This window comes from Leuciscus leuciscus (genome assembly GCF_965113295.1).
Source record: "Leuciscus leuciscus genome assembly, chromosome: 22".
In the NCBI taxonomy this organism is placed as follows: Eukaryota; Metazoa; Chordata; class Actinopteri; order Cypriniformes; family Leuciscidae; genus Leuciscus; species Leuciscus leuciscus.
The window spans coordinates 11697892-11712106 of NC_138746.1; the positions used below are offsets into that span (position 1 = coordinate 11697892).

The window sequence follows — 14215 nt, forward strand, 5'->3', positions numbered from 1 at the left end:
CAGTGGACCAACACCAGCCGATGACATGGCTCCCCAAACCAACACAGACTGTGGAAACTTCACACTGGATTGTGTGCCTCTCCATTCTTCCTCCAGACTCTGGGACCTTGGTTTCCAAATGAAATGCAAAATTTGCTCTCATCAGAAAAGAGGACTTTGGTCCACTGTGCTTTATTAAATCCAGAGTCAACACAGCCGTCTACCAGGACATTTTCAGAGCACTTCATGCTGACTTCATTTTCCAGCAGGATTTGCACCTACCCACACTGCCAAAATAACCAAAACCTGGTTCAATGACCATGGTATCACTGTGTAATTACTGTGTGATTTCATGTAATATTCACATTTTTTGAAATCCTGTTTTCGTGGGTTTTATGAGCTGGAAACCAAAATTATGTACAAATAAACAACTAAATACTTGAAATCGTTTAAGTTGTGGGCCCTGAATCTATAATCTATGGAAGTTTAACGTTTTGAATGGAATTATGGAAATAAATAAACTTTTCCATGAATTTTTTGGAAAGGGTCTGTATATATATATATATATATATATATATATATATATATATATATATATATATATATATATTTATATATATATATATATATATATATATATATATATATATAATTGCTTCTCAATTCTGAATCACAGTTTCCGTGTTGGCCTGGAAATGAGAGTTGATGAAATGGTGCCATTGACTGGAAAATGTTCTTAGTGCCATGCGCTCTCTTTAACTGACCTTGTCCGATTTCTTTAGTGGAATGCTTTAGGGATCATCAGCCTAACAGTAATACCGTATTATAAAACCATAAAACTAGATCCCACTGTCTCACTACATTAGCACAAAGTAGGTCTGTCCACCCACTCTGCTACTTTCTTATGGTGACGGGTGAATAGTTTGCCAACGATGAGCCCCATAAGATTCTCTCACTGCCCCATACGATCTCCTCTCCCTCCATGTAGGACACCATTTTAAATTATGCATGTAATATTCTACAGCTTTAAGCTCAGGAACTTTTCCTTTTCTATAGGCGGTGTAAATAATTAATAGTGCAACCACAGAAAGTATTATATCGGTCATTCAAGTCCTATGCAGCAGCTCTTTCACTTGCCAATTGATAACATGTAGAGGACAGCAAAGAGGGGTAATGATAGCGGTCATGTTAGGGATAAACTGCAATTTCTGCTCCATTTAGAATGATCAGGTATTCACAGTATCGCCAGTGAAAGCTCATGCTTAGGCAGGACTCCTCAGATCTGACACAAAATGGAGGCAGTGCAGATGAGATGATTGACAGTAGTAGTCGAGGAGCCTTAAGAGAGTCACTGGTTCAGAATGAAGTTCTTTTGTGTCTGACTTTCTGTCATTTTAGAGTAACAGAGGTGGTGGTGATAGATCGAATTGACCGTTTGCCTTTGTGTTAAATGAGTAATTCAGAGGTGTGACAGTCTGACATGTCAAAATTCAGTGCAATTTGTGTGTGAATGATCAAAGTTTAGATAAGACCTTAGTAATAGGGTGAAAGTTGTACATTTCTGATCAGCACTGTGTATGTATGTATGTATGTATGTATGTATGTATGTATGTATATGTATATGTATATGTATATATATATATATATATATATATATATATATATATATATATATATATATATATATATATACATACATACATACTGATAGGCCTACATACATGATGCTGTGTGTGTGTTGTTGATTATTTAATTATTGATAATTCTGACCAGCACTGTATATGTATGTATGTATGGATATGTATGTATATGTATATATATGTATATATACATAGATACATACATACATACATTCATGATGCTGTGTGTGTGTTGTTGATTATTTAATTATTGATAATTCTGACCAGCACTGTATATGTATGTATGTATGGATATGTATGTATATGTATATATATGTATGTATATATATATATATATATATATATATATATATATATATATATATATATACATAGATACATAGATACATACACTGTAAAAAAAAAAACCGTGAAAAAACGGTATTATTCCGGCAGCTGGGGCGCCAGAAAATTACCGTAAAATAACGGCAAAAAACAATCTCGTTAAAATACAGTAATTTTCCATAATTAAATAACAGATTATATCTTTAATATTACATAAAATCTTATGTAATTATTGGGATTTTTAACGTTTAAAAAAAGTCATATACACCTTTAAAACAATTAAATACTGTAAATTTAAGGTTTTATACAATTATTTTATATAATAATGCTGTCTATCTACAGTAATTTTCTTTTAATATAGTTTTTCTGTGTAAAATAACAATGAAATTATGTATAAAAAATGCACACAAGTACATAAATTCAAATACAAATGTTTGTAAATTTACAGTTTTTATTTTTATTTGTACCGATCCAATTTCACAACATCTCTAATTAAGTTCTTAATAATAGCAAATGTACAGTCAATTTCTTTTAAATTAACTAAATGTATGAGTACAGAATACCTGCATATTTACAGTATTAGTAATTGAACAAACACTAAACATCAAGATAAGTGATTGATAGGAAATAGATGCTTAGTATATAATTTAGAACATGTAAATATATCCACAATAAAAAGCAATTACCGTATACCTTTACAGTGTAACTTATTTTAACATTTACAATTACATTTTATCCAAAGTGACTAACCAATTAAGATAATAATTAAAGATAATAAAAAGCAACAAGTGCAGTGACAAGTCCCAGTTAGTCGCACAGTACACATAGCAAGGTTTTTTTTTTTACAAAGATATAGTATTATTGGGTGAAGTGTTTATGAAAAAGATGGATCTTTAGCAGTTTCTTGAAAATGTGTTGAGTTGCGCCGGTCATTCCACCACCAGGAAACAGTCCAGGTAAATGTCAGTGAAAGTGGTTTTGTGTCTCTTTGGGATGATGGCACCACAAGGCGCCGTTCACTTGCAGAACACATGCTTCTGGAGGACACATAGATCTGAAGCAGTGAGTTTAGGCATAGGGCTACCTTTAAAGACAACTCTTGCTGCAGCATCTGGATCAGTTGCAGAGGTTTGACTGATACTGGAAGAGCTGCCAGGAGAGCATTACAATAGCCCAGTCTGGATAGAACAAGAGAGTTGTGTAGCTCCGATAGGAAGGGCCTGATCCTCCTAATGATAAGGCAAATCAGCAGGATCACAGCAAGTATGTTTTGGCTGAAAGTTGAACCATAAGCAGTTCTGTCTTGGCAAGGCTGATTTGAAGGTGAAGGTCATTCATCCAGCAAGAATTTTCCATCAGGTAGGCTGAGATGCGAGCAGCAACCGTCAGATCATCTGGCTGGATTAAAAGGTAGAGATATGTGTCATTAAGATATTAGTGATAGGAAAAGTCATGTTTCTAAATGACAGAGCCTATAAAAAAAAAGAAAGAAAGATGGGTGGAATCTAACACAATCGTAATCTTGCTGTAGCAAATCCAAACCTTGTGCATACTTTTAGTGCAATCATATGGAATCAGAAGACTGTTATGAACATATGGAATCAGAAGACTGTTATGAACATATGGAATCAGAAGACTGTTATGAACATATGGAATCAGAACCATTATGATTTTTATGTTTTAATGAATTCTTCCCATACCTTGTTTGCCATGATCATCTGCTTTCCACGTGACCTGAAATCACACACACACACACACAAGTTATTTTAAAACTCAGTATTAGATTTACACATGTCAGAATATGTTCCATTGGGACAATGCAAAAACTCAACTGACTATGATCTTGAAGCTGAGCTGGAAAGGCCAGCAGTAATATTTTGAGCTGCCATGTGATTTTAGCTAAGTTACATTTATAGAAAGTAACATTAAATGAATATGATTTACTGTGACCTAGACCTAGATACACCTAGGGGTTCATCATGTTGTATTCATATTCTAGTCTTCCTGTTCTAGGCTTTCCTGTATCATCAACAAGTACGTTAAGTTACAGACAGTATTTCGATTTCTTAACGGTCTTAATAAAGTTAGTCATGTTAACTATTACGATATAAACAAAAGAAACACAGTAGGCCTATTTTTAGTAAAACTGTGGCTATTACAATGGTAAAAAAATCAGCTAAAAACGTGTTTACTACAATTTTACTATAATAAAATAAAGTAAAAAAAAAATGTTTACAAAAAAAAAAAAAAAAAAAAAAATTGAAAAATAACGTTTTCAGCTTCCAGACATGGTTTCAAAATGTCCCGCCATTTAAGAGATTGGTTTAATGTTACTGACTATCATAACGAAGATTTTATACACAATTATGGACTTTAATATGAATAACAAGTCTACTAAAGATTGTTTTAGGTCTATAAGTTAACAAGTAAGTTAGAGTGGGTTCAACTGATCTTTCTTAACACAGATCGATAATTGAAAAGACCCATGCTGCATTTGTGTTTTGCCCTCGACGCCAGTTATGACTGAACATAATTTAAGAATGCTAACGTTAGCATGGAAACAGTCTAACCACTTAACACAAATGTAATATAAAATATCATTTACATGTAGTATTAGACTCTTACCTCAGCCGTTGATCGGTCGGGATGAGGTCTGCTGTGACGAACCAGGGTCACTGAAAAAGGGCGCGTTATTTCCGGACTGACTGACACCAGACTACAACTAATATGTGTTCAGCAGCGCTCCTGCTCACGGCTGCTTCTGTCGAATACGATTATAGCTCTGAATTCAAATCTCCCGCTTGCCCTTGACACAGATCGACAACAGAGACAGATTTGTAGCTAACCGTTGTGGGCTGGGCGGGACTAAGCAACGAAACGTAATGGCGGATAATTTGAATCTGCGCGCGGCCGCGCGCGCGGGCACACACACACACACACACATTCAAACGCACACAAAGCCACGCAATGTGCAGCAACGCAGATTTGGAAAAACGATTCATAAAAGACATAAAATATAGGCCTAAATGAAATTTACGGGCAAATACAAATGATGATCAAAATGAACATCTATTTGCAAGACAAAATTAAAAGATTATAAATAATTAAATAGGCCTGCCTAATGTGTGGACAAATCTTAAAACTCACTTTAACCCCCACATGCTTAATAATCTTTAAGGAAAACATGTTAAGTGACTGCTGATTTCTGCAGTTATACCTTATTTTCTTTGTTTTCTAATTCCACAGAAATAATCTGTAAAATATTACTTAATTTTTTATGTAAAATTACACATAACCCTATAAAATTACAGATAATTTCCTTTAAAAAACGTTAAATTAATGTAAAACCACAATAAAAGCAATTGCCTGTAAATTTAATAGTGGATCTTTAAATTACAACAAATATCTGTAAAATAACAGGTATTCACTGTATAATGACAAAACGGCAAAATTCTGTAAAAAATACAGACAGTTTCCTGTAAATTTACAGTTTTTTTTTACAGTGTACATACATACATTCATGATGCTGTGTGTGTGTTGTTGATTATTTAATTATTGATAATTATTAGAGGGAAAAAAATCCTTATCCATCAATCATGAACGACTACAAATGTATTTGCCGGACAAGGATGCATTATAAACAACAGGGTGACTCAGCAAGACAGGGAATAGTACATTAATAACAGAAGATACACTGTTTTATAGCTTACTAGTTGAGTTCTGTCATTTCAAAGTCTTGGAAAGGTTGTCTTTTGCTCTTTCTCCAAAGAAAAGTAGTTCACTACATTTTTGGCAGTTGGATCAGTGGTGTATGCGCTGACTGAAATCAAAAAGTGATGGAAAAGGAGCATTTATGTGTCTGGTAAATCTATCTCAGTGACAGCGAGGAGACCTGGGACATTTTGCTGAAGTGAGAGAGAGAGAGTGATAGAAATACATATGAAGAGAGAGTTATTACAGATTACAGACTTAATCTTTTATTTATGGAGACAAATTCCAGCAAGCTGTGCAGTGAGTTCTTATGGCACATGCCAATGTGCAAGTATCTGATGAGGACCAACACCCACCTGACTGGAGATAGATGCTGTCTCACTCCATTTTTCATTCTGAGACAAGACCTAGATTTTGAAACATCTCTTTTTCACTGCTTTTCCTGCATCTCATCAATTCTGTAATGCATTTCTTAACCCAGATGTTCTGTTCGGAATCCCAATGCCATTTTAATACCTCAACAAATGCACTTAATGTGTTAGTTCACCCAAAAAATTAAATGCATGTCATCATTTATTCACCTTTCACTGTATGGGCAAAAAAGTTGAAACATTCTTCAATATATCCAAGGTATAACTATTCAAAATAAAAGAGGTTTGGAGCAACATTTGGGTGACCGTTTTCATTTTTGGGTGAACTATCCCTTTAAAATTGAAGAATTAAGTTGATACTTCATATGTTATTGTTTTAAAATTAATTTCTAAAATCTAATTTACATTGATACATTATACATTATTGCCCTGACCTTGCTTACATTGATGTAGCTGTTATTTGAAGACGTTTACCTTTGTAAGAGCATCACTTCTTTGTTGTTTGTTTTACATAGTCCAACACGGTCCAATGGTAAGTCTTACAAGTCATGACTTCATATGAGTTGACCATACAGAGCCCCATCCTAAACTTAACCATTATTATAATGGACAAAAACAATAATAATAATAATAATTCTATAGAAAATACAGTTGTGCTGCTTAATATTTTTTTGGGGAGAGAGCTATTAATATTTTTATATATGAAAGTATCACATATTTTTATTTAATAATATTGATGATTATTTAATGAGTAGAAAATGCCTTTACTGTCACTTTTGATCAAATGAATGCATTCTTGCTGAATAATAGTATAATTTTCACATATATATGTGTATATGTACCGTTTGCGATGGTAAAAGTTGCAAATTTTTATACATTCCAAGTTGTACATCATCATGTTTTCACCATCTGCTACTAATTAATTATGAATTGTCACTTTTAGTATGAATGTATCTGTGCTCTGATCTTTGTGTCTAAGAGCCAAATAAGTTATTTTAAGTTAAATTAGTTATTACTAGTTAATGGGTCCCTGCTACCTGTGATGTAAAACTGCAGCTGATTTATGATTTTCTATCCTTCTTTTGTTTAACTTCTAGTAACTTCCCTGAGCGCTTTGCACCTTTTTCACCCTCATTAGCGTTAGAGACCCTCAGGCGTCCAGTTCCAAACAATTATTAACCTTTAAGGAGAGGCAGGCGCTCAGACCGAGGCACAGTGCTCGGATGTCTGAAACACATTATTTTGGGGTTAGTGAGAGGGTGATATACGGCCCTCTATGCAGCCAGCATGCGGCCAGTTATTGGTCTCCCTTGACAGAAGTTAGAAAAGTGTGTGCGGAGTGCATTAAAACACATCAATGGACATTTCTCATCCCATATACATGTAGACAATTCAGAATGTCCAATATATTTCTTGTGTAACCCTCTTCAAAGTCCACTGAGTATGTGTGTGTGTGTGATGTGTCCATCACATGTGTACCTTTTATCTCAGCAGGATATTCGGGTGCAGCATCTTGTGCGCGCAAGGCATCATATGATGAAAACGCCTTGTCTAAGTGCTTTTACGACATCAAACATGACAGCCTTTGGTCTGTGTGTGCTTTAATGTGGTATATTTTAGTGACACTTCAAATGTATTCTCATCTGGGATGTTTTATAAATATTTTCAAGTTTTTACCATACTTCCCCAAGCATCTTGATGGACGTTAATCCTTTTGCAGCGAGATACTCAGCCAGACGCCGTTGAACATATCCCTGCTCAGGCAACAACTGCTCAATGATGGCCTCAGTCAGAGAGATGAACCTGTCTGTCACAATATACTAGACAGTCATGGATAGACAGCTTTAAGCAGGTTGTAGAAAGTTGTTTGTGTATCAGATATTTCGGCCTTGTCTTGGCCAGCCTTGCCTTCACAGTTTGCTCAGTCTATCTGTGTGTGTGTGTGAGTTTGTTTTTCTTGTGATGGAGTGTACAACCAGGGGCCACAGAGTGATGGATGGTGGAAGAGGACGACAGATCTCTCAGATGGCCGTCCTTTGCCGGTAATGGTGGTGAAATGCGATACCAGGGCAGGAAATGGGGGAATAAGCAGGCTCCAGCCTTAATGCTGACAGAATCAAATGGGCATCGCTTTCACTGAACTCCTCCGAAGGCGTTTTCTGCAGGGTTTCCGCGAAATAGTCTAGCGCTACCTGTTGTGTAATCTATATATTTTAGCCGTTGGCAGAGCCACTCACCTTTCTCCAGTTTGGCTGCGTGTGGATATCAGTATTTGTTTTAGATGGCCACCCCAAACACCAGCTGTTCGGTGACCCCTCCCCCTGACCTTTATCCAAGCCTGTGATTAGCTGAAGCAGAGGAGATGTTATAAATATTTATGAGGCCAAAACCACTGTGGATTTGCATAATGCCATATCTGCCTGACATTTAGCTTGTTACATAATCGCTAAATGAGTTTTAAAAAATCTCCCCGTTTAAAGAACTAATAAATCATAATGTAGTGAGTTTTGTGTGTGAATGCTGTTAGTGAAGGGCAGTGTCTGTTTATCTTGCTCTCTATGGCCACATGTGGCCTTCGTGGGGTGGCAGATGGGGATGTGGAGTGGAAGGATAGATGAGAAAAGTTTTTCTCTGTGAATTGTTGATAATCTCTATATAGAGAGAGAGAGACGCTAGTGGTGTGTTGTGTAAAGTTGTGTGTGTACATAAGCAAACACTTATGAAGGATTAATGAATGCATTAGTCTCTTTGCCAGACAGACAGCGAAACATGCAAAATGTCCATATGCGTTTGTGTCTGTGTGTGTGTAGAGTGTAAAGCTCATGAAAACCACACTAAATGGGAGCAATAAGCTCATGAGATGAGTTGATAAGTGCTTTGAGTACCTACAGCATTCAGATCCCTGTGATTGTGTGTGTGTGTGTGTGTGTGTGTGTGAAGATAAACAAGAAAAATGACACATTAGAAGCTCCCTTTACTGGAGCCTTGTAATGGTGAATGACTCAATCAATCATTATTGCTCTGGTTTCATACACGTTTGGTTTGATTGAATGCTCTTTCCAAAACAACAGCACATCTTACAGTAGCATAATGCACATATAATTTTAAAGGGATGAGTAGGATAAAAGTTTTTCTTGATCTTTTGAGATTTATTCATTGATTATTGTACTATGAAAATGTTATTTTCAGAACTCAAAACTAAAATAATACTAAAATACAATAAAACATTTATTGATAGTAATATTTATTACAGTAATATTACAATTCAATATAACCGTTTTCTATTTTAATCTATTTTAATATTCCTTAATATACTCCATTCTTCAGTGTCAAATGATCATTCAGAAATCATACAGTCATCATTTTTCAAACATTTCTTGAGCACTAAGAAAAAGTAGTGCTGCTTAATGATTTTGTGGTAACCATGATACATTTATTTTTTCTATTTATTTTTTCAGTAAATCTGACCCCAAACATTTGTGTACATGATCTAATTTAAAATGAGTTTATATACACACATACTGTATGTATTGTGTTTTTTCCAGTTAAATGGATCATATTATAGGTTTGTGATGTATGTACAAAGCCATTGCAATAAGAAAAACTAAAAAATAAGAGATCAAGTTTAATTTTATATTATTTACATTTTTATATTATATTATATTATATTATATTATATTATATTATATTATATTATATTATATTATATTATATTATGTGAAGATATCCGCAACTCAATTTGAAATTGACACCTCCAGCCTCCTCCTCTCTAGTTGTTCAGCCACAAGGCAGGGACTGTTAAATTGCATGGGAAAAACAGTGAATGGCAGCAACTCTCTCTGGCTCAAATCATGCTTTCATGTTCAAAGCGGAGCTGCATATAACTGTGTAAACCATAGGAGGCGAGACAAGGCCATTTTCGTACATGGATACATAGACACTCGTACACCACACACTGACTCTAGTGCTTCTGAGCACATTAGCATAGATTTGTCAGTCACAAGCTCTGGGAAAATAAACAATCAAAGCTAATTAATAATTGGTGCAGCAGGTGTGAATTCATGTTTGTGTCATGATGTAATACATCACTTGAGCCATTATTAAAATAAACGAATGTCATTGCATTGAATTGATCAACATGTAAAGCTATAGGCCTAGTTTATCTGTGAGTTCCCAGCATGCATTTAATACATTATGATTTACTACAGTATACATTAAGTATTATTTTGATGCTTACTTTCTTTATGCATATTTTTGTCATTTAGGTTGCCACTGTTAGTTGTTAAAATTAAATGCAGAATTCACTTCAAGTGTCTTAAGCCGTATATACAAATATTTATATTTTGAGTTGAACATTTTCTGAACAAAAAAAAATCTGCATTTGCCTTGACGCAAATTTATTGGCTAAAAAATATAATTTAGCATTTTTAATAAAGACAATTAGTTTGATGACTGAAATTTTTTTACTGCAGCATGTTTTTTTTTTTTTTACTTGTCCTTGTTTTGTGTAGAAATGCAAAAAAATTGCTCTGCAATTGTGAATGTAGTTCTGAGAAAAGCTCAACACTTGTTTACTGATTTCACTTGGTTTAATACTTTATGAAAATCATTCAAACGTAGGTGTGGATTAAGTGTTCAAATACTTTTCTTGCCCAGTGTACCATATGTTTCCAAAATCAGGACCCCCCCCTGTGTTTTGTCTGCGCCCCTTAAAAAATCTGATAGTAACTGTCGTAAGTCTGTGATCACATCAGCCCCCTTATAATCTCTGATTATGAATTTTTCTCCATGTTTACTGAAAACAGCATCTGGATGAAGCTACCTTATGTGATTTTCGTCTGAATCCTCCTCTTCACAGTTTATTACATTAAATATGATCTGTCCTTCTTGCCAGTGCACAGTGGTATCGTTACAGCTCTGTTATGGATTTCACTTTCACTTTCGATTCTAATGAACACACAAAATAACATACAAGCAAATGTGGCCCAGTTCCTGATATGGATCCACTGACAATGTTGATATTTTGATTACATCGGTTTAGATTAGCCCCTTCACTGTAAACCTTATGCAGCTCTCTAATGGCCTAATCTCTTAATCATTGCTGTGTACAAGTGGCGCTTAACAAATGTGACAATGAGACAAGGGATGAAAGAGAAAAGGAAACATTTCTGCTAGTCCTTTATCCCCAGACCCCAGTCGTCCTTGAACTACACAGATGTTTTTGGCTTTTGCTTTCCTTTTTTAGGGGGCGTCTGCTTTCCAGATTTTCTCAATCATTTTAGCATAGGCATTATTCTGTTTTTATATTCTTGCAGAAATTCCTAGAGGTGTCAAATATGTTATTATTATTTTTAAATAACATTATTATTTTTAAATAGTAAAATGTATTTACATAAATATGCCAAGCATAGATTTTTATTGGGTAGATTTGTTTGTTTTATTTTTCTACTTTTTCCATATATTTAATTACGCTAACTTCACATTAAATGGACAAATTTAAATAGCAAATGCTGCTGTTGCTTTTCCTGGGGTTATTTATAGTGCCATAGTTTATAGTACTATAGTTTTGTTTTACTGTCTGCCTCCATTTAAACTGAATCACAGGGAACAATAAATACATGGTTCTTTTGAATACAATCACAAGCAGCATAGATTGGAGACTAAAAATAAAGCAGAGGCAAACATTCTGGTTTTACTCTCAATCTCTCCTTTCCATGCGATCAGGAAGAGGTTTCCATCACCTGCCATTTGACCTCGCGCTGCCTTGTTCTATTATGAGTACCTGGGGAGAGGTCATGGGTCAGGAGCAGGCGGTTATCAGCAGATGTAGCGTGAGAGAAAAATGTCACATCTCTCTCTAGAAAAGGCTCCACCGCACACATGACAGGAATGGCAGGTTCTGTCTGTCTCTGTTGCCCTTTAAACAAATAACAAAACCATTATCAGTATCCTCTTGTTGTAGAATCAATGTGTGTTATTTACAGTGACTGGTTGATTGAAATCTGATTGAACAAATGCTACAGAAAAGGATTGGCACATGCAGCCAGTGTGATAAGTCTCTACATCCTTTCTTTTCACACACAGTAAAGCTACTGTATGCTGTAAGTTGTAACCACTTCTTTGGCTTGATTTTCTTACCTAAAGCCTGTGCTACTGATATCTCATTCTCTGGTTCCACACTTATCATAGGTATTGTTATCTAATTCCAGCCTTATCTTCCTCAGCGGAGCACGGCAGGGTACCAGGGAGGTGGGCATATGTTCACAGGGCCACGCGGAAAGACATGTAAATCTAGGCTAAGAGGCTTAGCGCCTGTTCTCTCCCTCGGTTACCATGGAGTTCCCCACAGATAGGTGCCATCATGACTGGCCAAATGCCAAGCATCCTTTTCCATACTTACTTACCCTTTTAGCCTATCTGTAGATTCATCAGGCCTAAGGATCTATCTTGTGCAGTGCCAAAGGGTGGTGTATAAGGCATCTAATCATCCCTGATCAGCTTAGTCCCACAACATCAAGAATGAAAACATGCGATTTCACTACATTTTGTGACATTTTTTGCCCTGAATTGTGTGCGTTGCAATTGAGCAATCATAATCATGTCGCGCGCAGTGTGTAAATGAGGGCACCTCTGAGTGCCGTTGTGGCTCAGAGTAGGCAAGATCTCATTTGCATGTTGTACTCATTTTGTTGAGTAGCATATCTGATATTTTTGGTTGCTTATTATATTTTTATATAATTTTATATGTACATACTAATTTAGTTCAATTCAAAAAGTAAAGTTTTCATTTTGAAAGAAGTCAACATTTTATTCATTACATTATTACAAACAAAAAAAATCAGTTTTAAGAAAATGCTGTTTTTTGATAAGAAATAAGAAATATTTATTGAGCAGCTTTACCATAAATATTAAAATATATTTAAATGGAATGTTGAATTGTAATATTACTGTAACATATCAATATTAGAGTTTTTCCATCACAAAAAAAAAAAAAAAAAAAAAAAAATGAAATATTACAATTAACTTTTTTTTTTCTCTCAGTATTGGCTACACTTTTTACTGTATTTTGATAACAGCTTTGGTGAACATAAGATACTTTTCAGAAAAATAAACGTATAATAAAATAAACTGTCCCCAAACTTTTGAACTGTGGTTTTTGTTTGTGTTTTTTTGCCATGTTTGTTGTCATGCAATTATGTGATTCTTGTAAAATTCCTAAACTACAGAAGTTGTGTAAATGTGGAGAGTATTTCCATATGCTCTTGGGCACTGCAGGGTTTTGATCAATTTTAAGGCTCTGTGATATTTTTTTGCTGATATTCATCATTTCCTGTCCCACTCTCTGCTGGGAACCACAGCTCACAAATCTCCCAGCATTCACAGTGGGCAGCCAGGGGGAACATGCCCAAATGTAGAGATTCATGAGGCATAAAACACTTTTCGTGTCACTGCATTAAGTTTGGACTGGTCAGGTGAGCAAGTGGGAATGGAGTGCATGACAGCTTATGTTCACTTCAGCATACTGATGCTCTCTACATGAGATTGTACATGCTCTTGTGGAAGGTATAAATGTGTTTACTTTAAACATACATTTGAAGGCCCATCCCTACATATTGTACATTTTTAAACAAGTACTCATAGGCTTAATGTTGGCTCATTGATCGTGATGTTGCTGCATCATCTACTCATTATGTCTAATGGTGGTTTCAACAATTGATCTGTATGGACCAGGCCCCACGGTTCGACATGCACAGGGCCTGAATTTCATTTTGGAAAATGGGGGGGAAATCCCCCCTTAGGTGATTCTTATGGGGGGGAATTTTTAATTTGAGGGGGGAGTTTAGACTTTTTTTTTAAATTTAATTTATCTCGCCTAAATGTATGCTCACTCATCGCATTTTTACAATGGGGTAATTTTGTTCTTAAGAATTTACACAACACAAGGAAGCTTGATTTCAATCTTTGAATTAAATTGAAAAAAGTAGCACAAATAAATACAATAGAATAAAGATACCAATAAAGAGAAATAAAGAGAAAAGTGTTTGCTTAGGTCTAACACTAGTATTCAGAAATACAGAGACTGAATAAAGTAATCAAATGTAAAATAACACTGGGTAGTATTTTAGTCCTGACTAAATTAAATACATAGGCTATTAATCCTGATTCCTTAAAATGAAAGCTATGTTTTGT

The 14215-nt window shown here is 35.1% G+C and overlaps 1 protein-coding gene and 1 long non-coding RNA gene across 2 annotated transcripts in view; one reads left to right on the plus strand and one right to left on the minus strand.

Moving 5' to 3' along the window:
- nrg3a (neuregulin 3a) overlaps positions 1-14215 on the plus strand; it is a 331337-nt gene that overhangs the window by 13694 nt on the left and 303428 nt on the right. The window lies entirely within an intron of this gene.
- Positions 2038-5296, minus strand: LOC309486744. The gene is made up of 3 exons (XR_014201664.1): positions 4569-5296; positions 3644-3677; positions 2038-3341 (listed from the first exon to the last, which is right to left on the minus strand). It is a non-coding gene; the product is annotated as an uncharacterized lncRNA (long non-coding RNA).